The sequence below is a fragment of the Camelus bactrianus genome, chromosome 13 (genome assembly GCF_048773025.1).
Source record: "Camelus bactrianus isolate YW-2024 breed Bactrian camel chromosome 13, ASM4877302v1, whole genome shotgun sequence".
Classification (NCBI taxonomy): Eukaryota; Metazoa; Chordata; class Mammalia; order Artiodactyla; family Camelidae; genus Camelus; species Camelus bactrianus.
In genome coordinates, this window is record NC_133551.1 from 39,821,483 (window position 1) to 39,835,963 (window position 14,481).

The following is a 14,481-nucleotide window of genomic DNA, read 5'->3' on the forward strand; positions in this document are numbered from 1 at the left end:
CACTCCCCAACCACTGTCCACTGTGTCCCAAGCACAATGCCCCGCCTTCACTACAAAGGCCTCCCTTCTCACCAGCTTCCCCTGCTGAGCTCAGACACTTCCCTTAAGACTCAGGTTACCTTTCTGAGTGGCTCCTCCTCGGTGGCCCAAAGCAGAATTATCTGGTCCCTCTCCCAAGCTCCCACAGAACTTTACCGGTTCATCCTTCATAGCTCTGAGCATGCTTACAAAAGTAAAACCATTTGCCTTCCCTTTCTCTTGTCCAAAAATAAGAAATAGCTGGACATAGCAGAAAATTTAGAAACTGTCAATAAGTTAAAAGAAATCAGGATTAAAAAACCAGTCTCTAACCCTTAAAGGAAGAAAAACATTTCCCTAATGCAGAAACCATATTGCCCCTAAAGCCTAAAATACTGTCTGGATATTTGTAGATAATATTTGCTGGCCCCTGCCCAAGCCTCTGGCTCAGCCCTGCCACTAATGTGCTGTGTATTCCTGGGCAAGTGACAGCACCTCTCTGTGCCTCCTCACTTATAAAATGGAAATCAAATGCCCCTCCACAGATGGGTGCTATATTGTTTTCTATTTTTGCATAATAAATTACCACAAACTTAGCAATTTAAAATAATACCTGTTTATTCTCTGTAGGTCAGAAGTCCAGGTGGGTTCAACTGAGTTCTCTGCTTAGGGTTTCACAAGGTCAGAGTCAAGTCAAAGATGTGTGCTGGGCTGGGCTTTTATCTGACAGCTCTTAGGAAGATTCCTGCCTCCAAACTCATTCAGGTTGTTGGCAGAATCCCTCTGTTTTCTCCCTGGTAGGGACTGCTCTCCACTCCTAGAGGCTGCTTTGAATCTCTCTGCCTCTTTTGCTACCAAGGAAGAAAATTCTACCTTTAAAGGGCTCCTGTGATTAGGTTAGGTCCATCCATCATTCTGTCTTAAGGTCAGCTGATTAGTAACCTTAATTACATCTACAAAATTCCTCTTGCCATATAACCAGAGGGCAAAGGTCATGAGGGCGATCGGAGAATTCTGCCCACTGCATGTGCTGTGCCAGGGGAAACAGAGCATGTGAGCTATAAACCCACTCATTACAGGATTATACCCTCTGCCAGATGCAGGGCACATGGAGAGACAATGTTCACAAAGAATTCCAAAACAAGCTTGACTGGTGAGAGCCGGCCTCTGAATGCCCCAGGATTTCTAGGTGGACTGAAACGGAGGTGGCACCTGAGCTGAGCTGTGATACAGGTAGGATTTCAACAGGCAAAGGAAGGACTGGGACTGGGAGTAGGGAAGGACCACCAGCTCAAGGCACAAAGGTTACCAAAGGTTATGGCATTCTTGTGTTGACAACAGACATATTTGTAAACTTTTGTATAAACCAATCTATTAAGGATTACCAATGAAATGAAAGTTAGCATCCATTGACTATCCACCAAATACCAGATACTATGTTTGGTATATTGTATACTTAGGTCATTTAATCCTCCAAGACCCTTATGTGGTAGGGATTTTTTTTTAAAGCTTTATTGAGATACAATTCCTATATCATAAAACTCACCCATTTAAAGTGTGCAATTCAGTGGCTTTTTATATATTCACAGAGTTCTATATCCATCACCACAATCAATTGTAGAAAATTTTCACCCCCCCAAAAAGAAACCCTGCACCCTTTAACCATCATACTCTTATTTACTCCATTTCCCCCAGCCTTAGGCAACCACTAACCTACTTTCTGTCTCTATGGATTTGCCTTTTCAGGACATTTCATATGAATAGAAACATACAACGTGTGATCTTTAGTGTCTGGCTTCTTTCACTTGCATAATGTTTTCAAGGTTTATTCATGTTGTAACGTATAGCACTATTTCATTCCTGTTTATGGTGAAATAATATTCCATTGTATGGATAGAGTACACTCTGTTTACCTATTCATCAGTGATGGGCATTCGAGATGTTTCTACTTTTTGGCTATTATGAATACCGCTGCTGTGAACACTCATGTACAAGTTTTTGTGTGAACATATGTTTTCCTTTCCCTGGGTGTACAACCTAGGAGCCGACTTGCTGGATCGTATGGTCACTCAATATTTAACTGACTGAGGAATAGAAATTGTCATCTCCACTTTAGCATTGAGGGAACTGAGGCTCAGAGAAGTTAAAACAGCCACCCAAGATCAGAGAACAGAGCAGGTTTAAACTCAGGTCCATCCAACACCAAAGTTCTCTATCTCCTGCCTCTGGATAAATATATAAAATAGTACGGAGGTCTCTTTTAAACATTCCCCTCTGATAATATTGATTTTTGATCAACAGTTTCACGGAGAAACAAAAGCGAAAAGAATTCAGCACCACCAAACCAGCTTTACAACAAATGTTAAAGGAACTTCTGTAGTCATCAAACCATAAGAAAAGAGAACAAAAAGAAGAAAGAAAGAAAGAAAAAAGACCTACAAAAGATTGCTTTGGCAATTCGGGGTCTTTTATGGTTCCATATAAATTTTGGAATTGTTTGTTCTAGTTCTGTGAAAAATGTCACTAGTATTTTGACAGGTGTTGCATTGGATCTGTGGGTTGCTTTGGGCAGGACGGCCATTTTGATAATGTTGATTCTTCCAATCTGAGAGCACAAGGTATCTTTCCATTTCTTTGTATCAGTGTTTTCAATTTCCTTCATCAGTGTTTTACAGTTTTCAGAGTATAGGTAACCTCCTTGGTTAAGTTTATTTCTAGGTATTTTGTTGTTTTTGATGCAATGGAAATGTTTATGCCAGTTATAAAATTCTAGTTTTTGAAGTGAAAAAAAAGAAGTGAATGAAAATACTGATTTTTGGAAAGCAGGGATCTTTGTCAATTTTCTCTGATATGTCCCAAAAGTTCTAGTGCCTCAAAGAGGCTAGACACATAGTAGGCACTCAGCACACAGTTGTTAAATGAAGGGGAGAATGAATGAGTGTGGGTGACTTGAAGGGGGGTGAGTGAGGTTGTGGGAAACCATCAAGATTCCTGTTGGGTCCAGAGTTGCGCCAGACTTGATGCCAGGATGAATTTTTCAGCCTCTTGGCTCTAGCCAGCCTGCAAGGGACATGCTCGTCCTCTGCAGTCAACCTTGAAAGGCTGGTGTCTCTAGTGGCCCCGCGGGTTCCTGGAATTCTGCCCCAGGAGACGGTCTATTCATGGAGAGGCAAGGAGCTTTGTCCTGAGTTCATGTTCTAAAAAAAGAAACTGCTGTCTGTGGGGAAGAAAAGGATTAGAACCTCAAGGGCTTGGCTTCCTTGGAAGGCATTTTCTGCCTCAGTGAGACCATCCTGGGCTATTCTGGGGCCTCTGTTCTGGGCGGGCTGAGCCTGGGACCGCAGCCCTGCAGCGTAGGGGAGATGCTCACCAGTCAGGGGAGGAAATCTCGTGTGGGAACCGAAACAAAGGTCTATGGATAGAGGCTGGCGACAGCCTTGACTCCAGGGGTGACCTCTGGGAGCTCGGGCAGACACATGAAAGGGCTCAGATTCTGGGAAAGAGCCAGCTGTTTCCAGAGATCCAGAGAAAGATATAGCACTCCTGTCTCAGGGAGGGGCGGGGGTAAATGATTCTCAACTGCTGAAATGGGGCAAGAGGGAAGAGAGCTGCCCTAGCAGGCAGGAGGGGCTGGTTTGGGTCCTGACGGGGACTTGTGGCCTTGGCCAAGTCTCTGTCCCTTCTCAGCCTCTGTTTCACTACCTATAAGAAGTTGGGGGTCCTTTCAAGCTCTGGGGCTTTATTCTTTCTTCTCCTCCCTCCTCTTCTGAATTGGACTCACTAATCCCATCCAGATCCGCTAGAAATCCCGGAATCCGTTCGTTGAGTCAGTGCTTTCTCTGCAGGTGTGCAGAGGCTTTCTGGAATCATCTCCCTCTAGCTTGGGATTTCTAAAGAGCCCAGTTTCCTGCCTCAACTCCTGCCTCGGGTGCCAACCCAGCCCCACTCACCTGATGCCTGATGTGCCATAAGAACCTCCCACTCAGCTGGCTCAAACCAAATCACCACTGCCCCCAACATGCCCTGTCTTCCGTGGTCAGTAAATTCACCCAAGTGAGGACACCAGCATCAGCAAAGCCAGATCCTGGGAGAGATGCAATCACCCACTACCTTTCTGGGCCTGGTTTATCAACGGGTAAATGAGGGGTGACACTTGGCAGTACTTGAGGCTGCTGGTGGCCCTGAGTGTTGTGATTTTACTCCAAATTTGCTGTCAATCTGTGAAGTGACCCTAGCCAAGTTCCCCTCTGTGGCCTCAGTTTCCCCATCAGTAACTGAGGTGGTTGGACTGGATGAGTTTTGGACTAGGGGACATGGAAGAGGCACTGACAGTGGAGGCAGGAGATCTGGCTTTAGTTAATCATCCATTCTTCTTACCGCCCGGGCTGGTCCCTTCCCAGTTTGGGCCACCGTTTCCCCTTATGTCAGATAGGGAAGGTGGCCTACCTGCTCGCCAGCGCCCCTCTCTCCCTGCTCCTGACCTTCTGGGACCCTGGGATCAAGTCCCTTAGGTCGTGTAGCTTAACAACTCCCAGAAGTGTTTGTCTCTTCTCATCACTCTGGAAGCTTCCAGATTGTTCTTCAGAACAATTGAAGGCCCTTTAATCACCCTGGCTTCCCTGGCAGCTGGAGAAAACTTGGCAAGCAGGAACTTATATTCCATTATTTTAAGTAGAAAAAATAATATTGTGTTCAGAGCCCACCTAAAAAGCCCAGTTTGCTGAATATCACAAAAACACTCTTGGGGATCCATTTAACAAATCATTAAGGATTTCTACATAATATGAAGTGTATAACCTCAACATAACATCAAGTATTGACTTCATTGGATGTTATTAACACAAGGATACTGTACAGTATCGGATACACATTTTAGTTTCTTTCAGTGAACAGGTACTGTAATGTAAATTATAGTGAAATAATATATTAAAAGTGTATCCAATATGAGAACCACTTAGCATAATAAAATGAATAAGCCAATTTGAATAATCACACCCGTGGGTAGGAGAGCTGTCTGAGTGAGGTGAGTGAGGTGAGAGGAGCAGTAAGTAGGCGGCTGTAAGTGGCAGGTGAGGTTGCCTGAGGTCAGGCTTTGTTCACATCCAAGGAGCCGGTGGACTCCCTTCTTTTCTTGACACTTACAGCTCAGGAAGTGAATGGCTGTGACCCAGCGCCTGCAGCCCTAGATGAATCGTTGAGATAAAATAAATCAAAGGGGACATCTGTTTGCTTTTCCTTAGTTTGCAGTTGTCCAGCTCTCGGAATCACACTCTCTTCAATGGAATTTTTAAGTGTGATACAGCTGCTTATGTCACGACCACACTCACTTGTAATCACAATCACTGCCTGCCCGACACAGGCATGGGTGAGGGGTGCATGGCCATGGCCCAGCTCACAGCATTTATGTGCCCCTACTCAACACCTGTTGTCACATCTGCTCTTTCTGTTAATAAAGGCTTCATTCATCCAGATTTTTCAGTTTTCTAGAAAGTATTCTCACTTTAAAAAAAAAATGAGGAAGGTGGGGAGGGTATAGCTCAAGTGGTAGAGTGCATGCTTAGCATATGTGAGGTCCTGGGTTCAATCCCCAGCACTTCTTCTAAAAATAAACAAACCTAATTACCTCCCCAACCCTCCGCCAAAATAAAATAATTAAATAGTGTGGTAATAAATAAAATATTTGTTTAAAATGAGGACGATGCTAGCAATAACGCCCAGCACGTGTGAACAATGAACTCCAGGGGTGTGATCTGAGGAGTAAAGACTGAAGCCAAGCTTCGGTGCCACCACATGCTCTCACTGGGGCTCACGCATGATTTAAATGGTTTCACTGGTGCACAAGCCAACTTAGCAGGCAAGTGTTCGGTTAGGGCCATGCGTCTTGGGTAGCAATTCTACAGGTCATCATCATGAGTATTCAGAGAATGAGAGTTCAGATGGCAGGGGACACCTGAACTCTAAGTGGTTAATTGTAATTCCCACAACTGTGCGGCAAGGAAAGTAATAGTTACTCCTGCTTCATAGAGGGGGCAACTCAGAGTGCTGAATTAACCAGGGTGAAGTCATGACCTGTCATGCCCTCAGCCCCTGTTCTTTTCACCCACATGTGGCCCCATGCACACCGGGCCCTGCTCTTCCCTTCCCCATCCCCTTTGGGCTGGGTGGGGATACTCTGTTACCCTCGCTCTCTCCTTTGGCTCTCTTCTTCCACCCCCTCACTAGTCCCATGTCCCCTAGTCGTCCCCTTTCCCCTCCCAACAAGTACAGATCACTACTACATGCCTAGTCCCATGCTCCTCTCCAAGTGCGCCCCAACTTCCTCTTCTCCAGTACCTGCAGAGGAGGGCACTGCCGCCCTGGAGAAGGACTATATGGCCTGGCCCCACCCCCAACAATCCCTGGGCAGAGGCATGTGACCCCAATCCCCTCCTCTGACCATGCTGGATTGAGCAGAGCATGCTTTGGCCCTTCCTCTGTTGTCCTAGACAACCTGGTTCACTACCACGGCTTCAGTTACTACTTCCAAGCAGATAAATCTCCATGTACAGCATAACGCTTCAGTCATAATGAACATAGATATATTCATTTTCAAATTCTTTTTCACCATAAGTTACTACAAGATATTGAATACATTTCCCTGTGCTATACAGTATAAATTTGTTGTTTATCTATTTTATATATATTAATTAGTATCTGCAAATCTCGAACTCCTAATTTATTCCTCCCCTCATAACTGCAAGTTTGTTTTCTATGTCTGTGAGTCTGTTTCCGTTTTGTAAATAAGTTCATTTGTATTTTTTTTTTTTTAGATTACACATACAAGTGATATCATATGGTATTTTTCTTTCTCTTTCTGGCTTACTTTACTTAGAATGACAATCTCCGTATTTATTTGACAGTAAAATGTCATCAATCGTATGACACCACTTGTTTATTATCACCAAGAAAGAGATGCTGTCAATCAGATCTTGACAATTAATCCTTATATCAGAGATGTGAAATTCCGGAGGGAAATGCTTCTTGGAATTGACTAAATAAATTGTTCCTGAATGCTTCTTATGTGTCAGACAATATGCTAGTTATTTGATATTCATTCTCCTAAGTAATAATTCCTAATTATTGATTATCCCTAATGAAATGCTTCCCAAGAAGAAAGAACTATTATCTCTTTGTTATGGAAGAGGAAAGTAGCTCAGAGAGGTTAAGTAACTTGCTGAAGGCCACACAGAGGTGTCAGAGCAGTCAGACTCCAAGCCTGACCTTTTCTATTCCACCAGGCTGCACTCTAAGCCAATGCCTATCCAGATCCTCGATCCTTTCCCCCTGAACTCTGCTTCAGCCAGAATCAAGAGGGAACTGAATGCCCCGAGGCTTTGCAAATGCTGTTCCCTCTCCTGACACACCCTTTGCCCATTTTACCCTTCCTGTTCCAGCCAATGCATCACTTTCCAGAGGAAACCTTTTCAGAATGGATGAGTACTCTGTTTGGGGCTCCTAACAGAGTGCCAGCTTCTCTCTAGATTTCTACATGACTCTGAGACTGTGTTCCTCAGAGACAGGAACTTTCCAACCCTATAACCCATACCTGGCACAGTGCTTCATGCAGAGTGGGTATCCAGTGGGTATGGACTGCATGAGTAAATGAGGGATGGATGGACGCCTACACCAAGCACAGAGGATAAACATCTTAAACTATACCGCAATGGTCCCCTTAGTCCCAGGTCTTCAAGCCAGCCTCACCCCCCATGTCCCCCCAACTTTGCAGACCCTTAAGGTCTGGACACAGCTGTTGCTCCAGACAATCATTCTGAGCCGTCATTTCTCCCTGAGCCACCTCACTTGAATGTCATCTCCCCAAAAGTGCTCCCTGGTCCCTGGGCCCCAGCTCTGTTCTCCACTTTTTCTGTCTTTTGTCTGCCTTCCCAGCAGCACCTCACTTTGTCTCAGTCAGACAATGTTGCCGTTATCCCGGGAGCCAATCACAATGATGCTGCTAAACATCTCCTCTAATTCTCAGTCGTGCTCTCAGAGATCCCCATCCTCCAGACCCATCTGCCCTCCAGAGGCCTGGGGTCTTCTCCACTGACCCCTTGACTGGGTTCTGAGGATTCGGTGTCACAGGCATCTCCTGCTCACACCACCAGCCCCTCCCCCCAGGATCCTGGGAAGGTCCCTTCCCACCCCAGCAACAGGCAGCACCTGAGTGGTTTTTAATATTACATCACAACCAAGTTGGATTTATTTCCAAAATGCAAGGTTAGTTTAACATTCAAAAATTAATCAGTGTAAATCAGGATTCCTCCCTCTTGGCACTATTGACATTTTTGGTTGGATAATTCTTTGTTGTGAAAGGCATTCCTGTGCATTGTAGTTTCTACCTACTAGATGCCAGTAACACACACACACACACACACACACACACACACACACACACACACACCAGTTGAGTCAATCAAAAATGTCTCCAGATATTGTCAAATGTTCCCTAGGGAGCAAAATTGCCCTCAGTTGAGAACCACTCAATAAAATCCTCTCATTAACAAAATAAAGTAGAAAATCTATAAAATTATTTTGAGAAGTATAAAAAAATTGATAAAATTCAATGCCAATTCATGGTTTTTAATAAGTACTTGGCAAACTAGAATGGAAGGAAATAACCTGATAAAAGGTATCTACTAAAAAATATCTACAGTAAACATTATACTTGCTATGGATGGAACTGTGTTCCCCAGAAGTTCGCATCTTGAAACCCTAACCCCCAAAACGGCTGTATGTGGAGATGGAGCCTTTGGTAGGCAATTAAGGTTCAATGAGATCATGAAGGTAGGAGCCTAATCCAATAGGACCGGTGGCCTTGTAAGAAGAGACCTCTGTCTCTCTAGTCGTGTGAAAATAGAGCAAGATGGCAACACCTACAAGCCAAGAGAAGAGGCCTCAGAATGAAACCGACCTCACCAGCACCTTGACCTTGGACTTCCAGCCTCCAGAACTGAGAAACAAAATTCTCTTATTTAAACTATCCAGTCTATAGTATTTTGTCAGAGTGGCCCAAGCTGACCAATAGAATACTTAATGGCAAAATTTTGAAAGTTGTCCCCCTGAGATCAGGAAGGAGACAAGGATGTCTCTTATCACTGATGCAATTCCATTTTATTGGCAATCCTAGCCAGTGCAATAAGGTAAGGGGAAAAAAACATAAAGATTATACAGGAAGAAATAAAACACATTATATGCACATCATATGATTTTGGTGCAAGTCCAAAAGAATCTACGTGTGAACTGAGCAATTCAACAAGTTCAATAAATAAAAGTCAAAAAAATTTCAGACTAGCAATAAACAGTTAGACAATAAAAGTAATGGGGACCATAATTCCATATACTCTTCCTCCCTCACTGGGCTGCTGTCAGGGTCAAGTTGACTCATTCCAAGCTAAAATGGCCTGAACATCAGTGTTTCCAAGGACAGAAGGAGGCTCTCCATGTCCTAGAGTCCTAGGGAGGAGGCCTGGGGCTGGCACTTAAGGGATAGAAAACAATGAGGAACAAGAACCTTCCGATTCTAGCCTTGGTTACCTCTCTAGCCCCAACTCCCCTTACCCCACTTCCCACTCTGTGATCCTACCAGGCTGGCCCTTTATCTTCCTAGCCCATGTGTCTTTGCACATGCTATTCCACCCTGCCAGAATACCCTTCCCCTCTACCTTATCCAGAAAACTCCTATTTATCCTTCACTATCCAACTCAGATGTGCCCTTTTTGGTGAACACTTCTCCACCTTTCCCTGGGAAGGGTTCGGTATCCTCTGAGCACCCCCATGATGAGCCCCTCAGCTGAGCAAGCACATATTTCCTGTGTGCTAGGTTGGATGAGATTCAGATGACGCAGACATGGTTTCTACCTGTAAAGCCCCTTTACACAATCCTCCGTGTTCTTGCTCTTCCTTTGTTGACTGGCCAAACGCAGGGGATCCAGGGGGGACTCTGAGCCCCTGGAGGGTGGCAAGGTCACTAGATGAGAGAACCCTGGGTCCTTCAGTGACTGTGTGGAGCAGACCCCCTCACCATACCTGACCTGCATTAAACTGTGATGTGAATAAGAACCTTCCAGAGTGGTAAGTGTTGAGATTTGAGGGCTCTTTGTTAGAGCAGTCAGCGTTACTTACTCTAACACTGCCAGGATCTGTTCTGACTCTCAGGTCAGACAGATTAGACTGACAGGGGACCAAGAGGCACCTGAAGGCCGAGGGGGCTGGGGCAAGAAGATAAGGACAGAAGAGAATGGCCCCGCCTGGGGGCTGAGGACTTGGTCACTTCTCTGCTGCAGAGGTGACATAGTATTAGGCACTTCCCCACATAAACCTCTATTTCCTCATCAATCAAATGAGGATGAGAGCTCCTACCTCTCATGGCTATTCAGAGCATCACCAGTGACATACCTAAAGTGCTTCAGCTATAATGTTGCCTTACAAATGTTTGTGTCCCTTGCTCTCTATTGCATCCCCATCAACAGAGGGCATAGCAAGGCAAGGAGCACTCACACTTACACAGCACTTATTATGGGACAGACCTGGTTCTAAGAGCTTTACAAAAGGAACTCATTTGATTCTCACAGCAGCCCATTTCACAGATGGAGAAATTGAGCCCCAGTAAAGTTAAGTCCCCTGACCAAGTTAGTAAGCAGCAGAGCTGAGATTTGAACCCACACAGTCTGCACGGCCTGTGCTTCTAACCACAGTGCTATACTTCTGAGTGAGCAGAGCCTGTTGACAAGGGACCGAAAGAACCACTCATACCAGGCATCTGCAAAGAGCTGATGTCAGCCAAATCCTCCTTCCTGTCATTCCCTGGCTGAGCAGACATCAGGGAAAAGTCAGGCTTACTTGGTGTCTCTTTCCTAAGAAAAGAAAGCAAACCAAACTGTCTGCACAGAGGGGAGTCCTTCCTGGGAACTTTATTCAAGGAGAAGTGCACCACGTGCTCCACCGTCTGGAGGCGCTGAGTCACCGAGTGGACAATGACTCCTATTATGGTTTTGTAAAGGCCCAGGCCTGCAGGAAACCATGTCATTTCTGGAAGCAATCTGACTCTGCTGCCTTGTAAATCCCTACACTGGAGGGCGAACGGGAGCCTCACTGACGAGGACTAGCCCACCTCATGCCGATGTGTTAACAGGCACGGGGCAGGTAGCACAGGGAATCTTGTTCCACCTGGAAGAGCTGAGGTCACTGTTATGAACTCCTGTCACCTGGGGCTGGCTGTTAGGATACTCGGGGTCCAGCACTGGATGGGCCACACTCTGGTTGGGAGACCCTAGGGATGTCACTCACAATCTGGGGCCTGAGGAGGACCCATCCTTAAGGGATACTCCCCCCGGCTGGGGGCAGCAAAGGGCAGGCACTGCCTCACATTCATCTCTGCTTCCCCAGCAGCAGTGGCCAGGGACCACTGGTTGCGAGAATCCAACAGAGGTGGTAGAGCAGGGCTGGGTTTGAGGGGCTCTGATAAACATAATACAGTAGTGCTTCTGTTTTTCCTCGCTTCCCCCAACAGCTGCATGTGAAAGAGATGATGATTATATCATTTTCCATCTTAGGAAAGCTGAGGTGCCCAGGAGTCAAATGACTTGCCCAGGGTCACACAGCCGTTCAGAGTGTTGCATTATTTTGTTATTGGTGGCTGCCATTCAAACTGAGTTGTTGAACGAGGACCTTCATTTTGGTCTTGGAATCCTAGCTTGTTATTTCCCAGGCTGGGGGTAGTTGCAACATGGTAGACTAGGAAGTACGACAGCACTTGCAGTCGGCCTTATAACTTCCGAAGACTAAGTCGAGGTTCTCTTTGTTCAGCCACACAAGAATCCCAAACTTGTCACAGGAGCTGGAAATTAAAACTAAGGAGAACTCATGAGCGCCACCTTGTGGTGAGCTCCGCCATCACGCGTCTAATTTCGGCCCTACCGACAATTAAAGATAGAGGGCACTGTGGTTCGCAGGCCACGTGAGCCACATGCAATCTTCGGGCTCCACTGACCTCTACACGGCCACGCTCCCGGAGCCAGGAGCCCAAGCTGCCATCCCCAGAGGATTCACAAATGGTCTTTAATGTCTCAGGACCTCCCAGGTGCAATGGGGTCAATTGCCCATCTGGTGGTCCCAGCTGTGCCATCTCTGAGGGCCCAGAACTTTAGTTTTCACTCTTTCCACATGTACTCACTGAGGCACTGTGCCAGGCTGTATGCTCCGGGCCGGCTGCCTGGTCATCTCCCAAGCCTGACCATTTCTTCTCTCCAGAAACAGGGCAGAGGTTGAACCCTTGGTGCATCACTCCCTACCAAGACCCCTCCTCAACCTCCGGGGTCATTTCTCTACTTTGCTTTGGCATTGGGGCAGGGCTTGTTTCACAGTTAAATGCACACAAAGTTCTTAATGACAATTGTCTTTAAAATCAAGAAATTGTGTTACTTGAGTGGGACATCTGGAGATCAGGGTGGGAGAACAGAGCTTAGCTGGCCACTGGCCCTCCCTGGGCCTTGGTTAACTTTACAGTAAAATGCGGGCAAACAACCAGGGTGGGTGGACTCCTCTTCCTCTCGGAGGTCCCTGATTCTGAGCAGCCTGGCCCTGTGGTTTTTCTGTGGCTCTAGGCCAGGTGGGCAATAGAAGAAACAAAGGCACTGGGGTCAGACAGATGTGCATTTCCATGTGATTCCCCCACTTTCCAGCTGGGCTGCCCTGCCAGCTGTGTGCCCTAACCTCTCTGTACCTCAATTTCCTCTTCTAAATTGGGCTTTAACAGAATCCAATTCTTAGGGTTGTGGGAGGTTCTCCAGGTGTCTTTTTTACTGCAGCCCCTGCTCCTGGGAGCCCAGAGTTTGCTTTCTTCGCCTTTTGTTTTCCTAAAATGAACACTGAAGGTAGCTTTGAAAATAAGTCACTGAAGGCTCTTGGGGACCTGGGGTGTGTGCAGAGCCCAGCCCAGACTCACGGAAGGCTGAAGCTCAAACCTCCCCACCAGCCCAGTGAGGGAGGGAGGGACAGTCTGTGGACTGATTTGTACATGAAGGAGACATGGGCTGCAGGTACTTCAGCTGAGACACCACCAGCCGGCTGCCAGCATCCTTGGAGTGGGCGGGCGTTGGGGAGGATGAAGGAGTGAACAGAGTCAGAACTACCCGCACTTAGGTATCCATGGTGGGCTGGATGCTTCACGGGCTGCACTTAGCATCACAGCAATCACATGATGTAGACACCATCTTCTTGCTTTACAGGAGAGGGAACGGAGGCCCAGAGGCATTAAGGGAGCTGCCCAAGGTCTCTGAGCCAGTTCTAGGTGAAGTGGGGTTGGACTCGGGTCTGACCCCAAGGCTCAGCTCTGCTTCTTTGCCAGCACAGTAAGTACATTTGTTCATCCTCCTGGGTTCCAGGAATGTGGACCTTACTCACCCCATTTTTCAAGCCTGGGGCAGCTCTCCTGAGCAAGAGGAGAAGAGTTTTGCTCTGCTTTGCTCTGCTCTTCCCTGGATAGTGCTGGGGCAGCGCAGGAGCTAGGAGAGGAAGAATGGGGTCAACCCACCCAGAATTCACGCACGCGCACACACAGGCGTCACCGTTTGATGTTGCCCAGGTCGCCTCTTCGCTGCAGGAAACCCCCAGGAGGGTTCTGGTTTCTCTCTAGAACTTTTGATTCCAGCCCCAGCTCCTCAACCTGGGACTGACAATGTGTAACCTCATTGCTTTCTTGCTGGTCTCTCCATCTGATGCTGGGGGTCTGTCACCATTCCTCCTCCACAAAGCCCTCCTTATAACTCAGAAACCTCTCACAGGTAACAGTCCAGGCACCTTACCCGGAGGGTTTCCAGGACCTGGCTTCTCCCATCACCCCTCACACTGCACCAAGTCTTCCTTCCTGAACCCCATGGCTTCTCTTTCTCTTCCGTTTGCATGGGCAGTTTCTTTTGCCCAGACCACCTCCACCCACCCGCTCTCTGTGATGTTCCACTGACTACCGCCCACCCCGCCACTCCCAGCTACTCCTGCCCTACGGCGTGCCTTTTGCCCCTTGCACATGGTCAGCCAGAACACTTCTCACACTGTGTGGAGAAGGCAGGCTGGTCTTGTTCACCTGGGGCCCAGCCAGAGACATCTTGCGGGGGTGGTCTCTGGATGTTGGCTCAGAGACGAATGAATGAACAGGTGGATGAATGATGAATGGGGAGATAGGCGGCTTGGAAGGCAGCCATCTGCAGGCCAGGAAGAGAGCCCTCACCAGAACCTGACTGTGCTGGTGCCTTGATCTCGGACTTGAAGCCTCCAGAAACGTGGGAAATTAATTTGTGTTGTCCCATCCCACTCAGTCTATGGGATTTTGTTATGGCAGCTCAAGCAGACCAAGACTCACTGCATCTTAAACAGCCCTGGAGCTGGAGGCCTGTGGCAAGCAATTTATTTGCTGGGTTATTTCCGTTT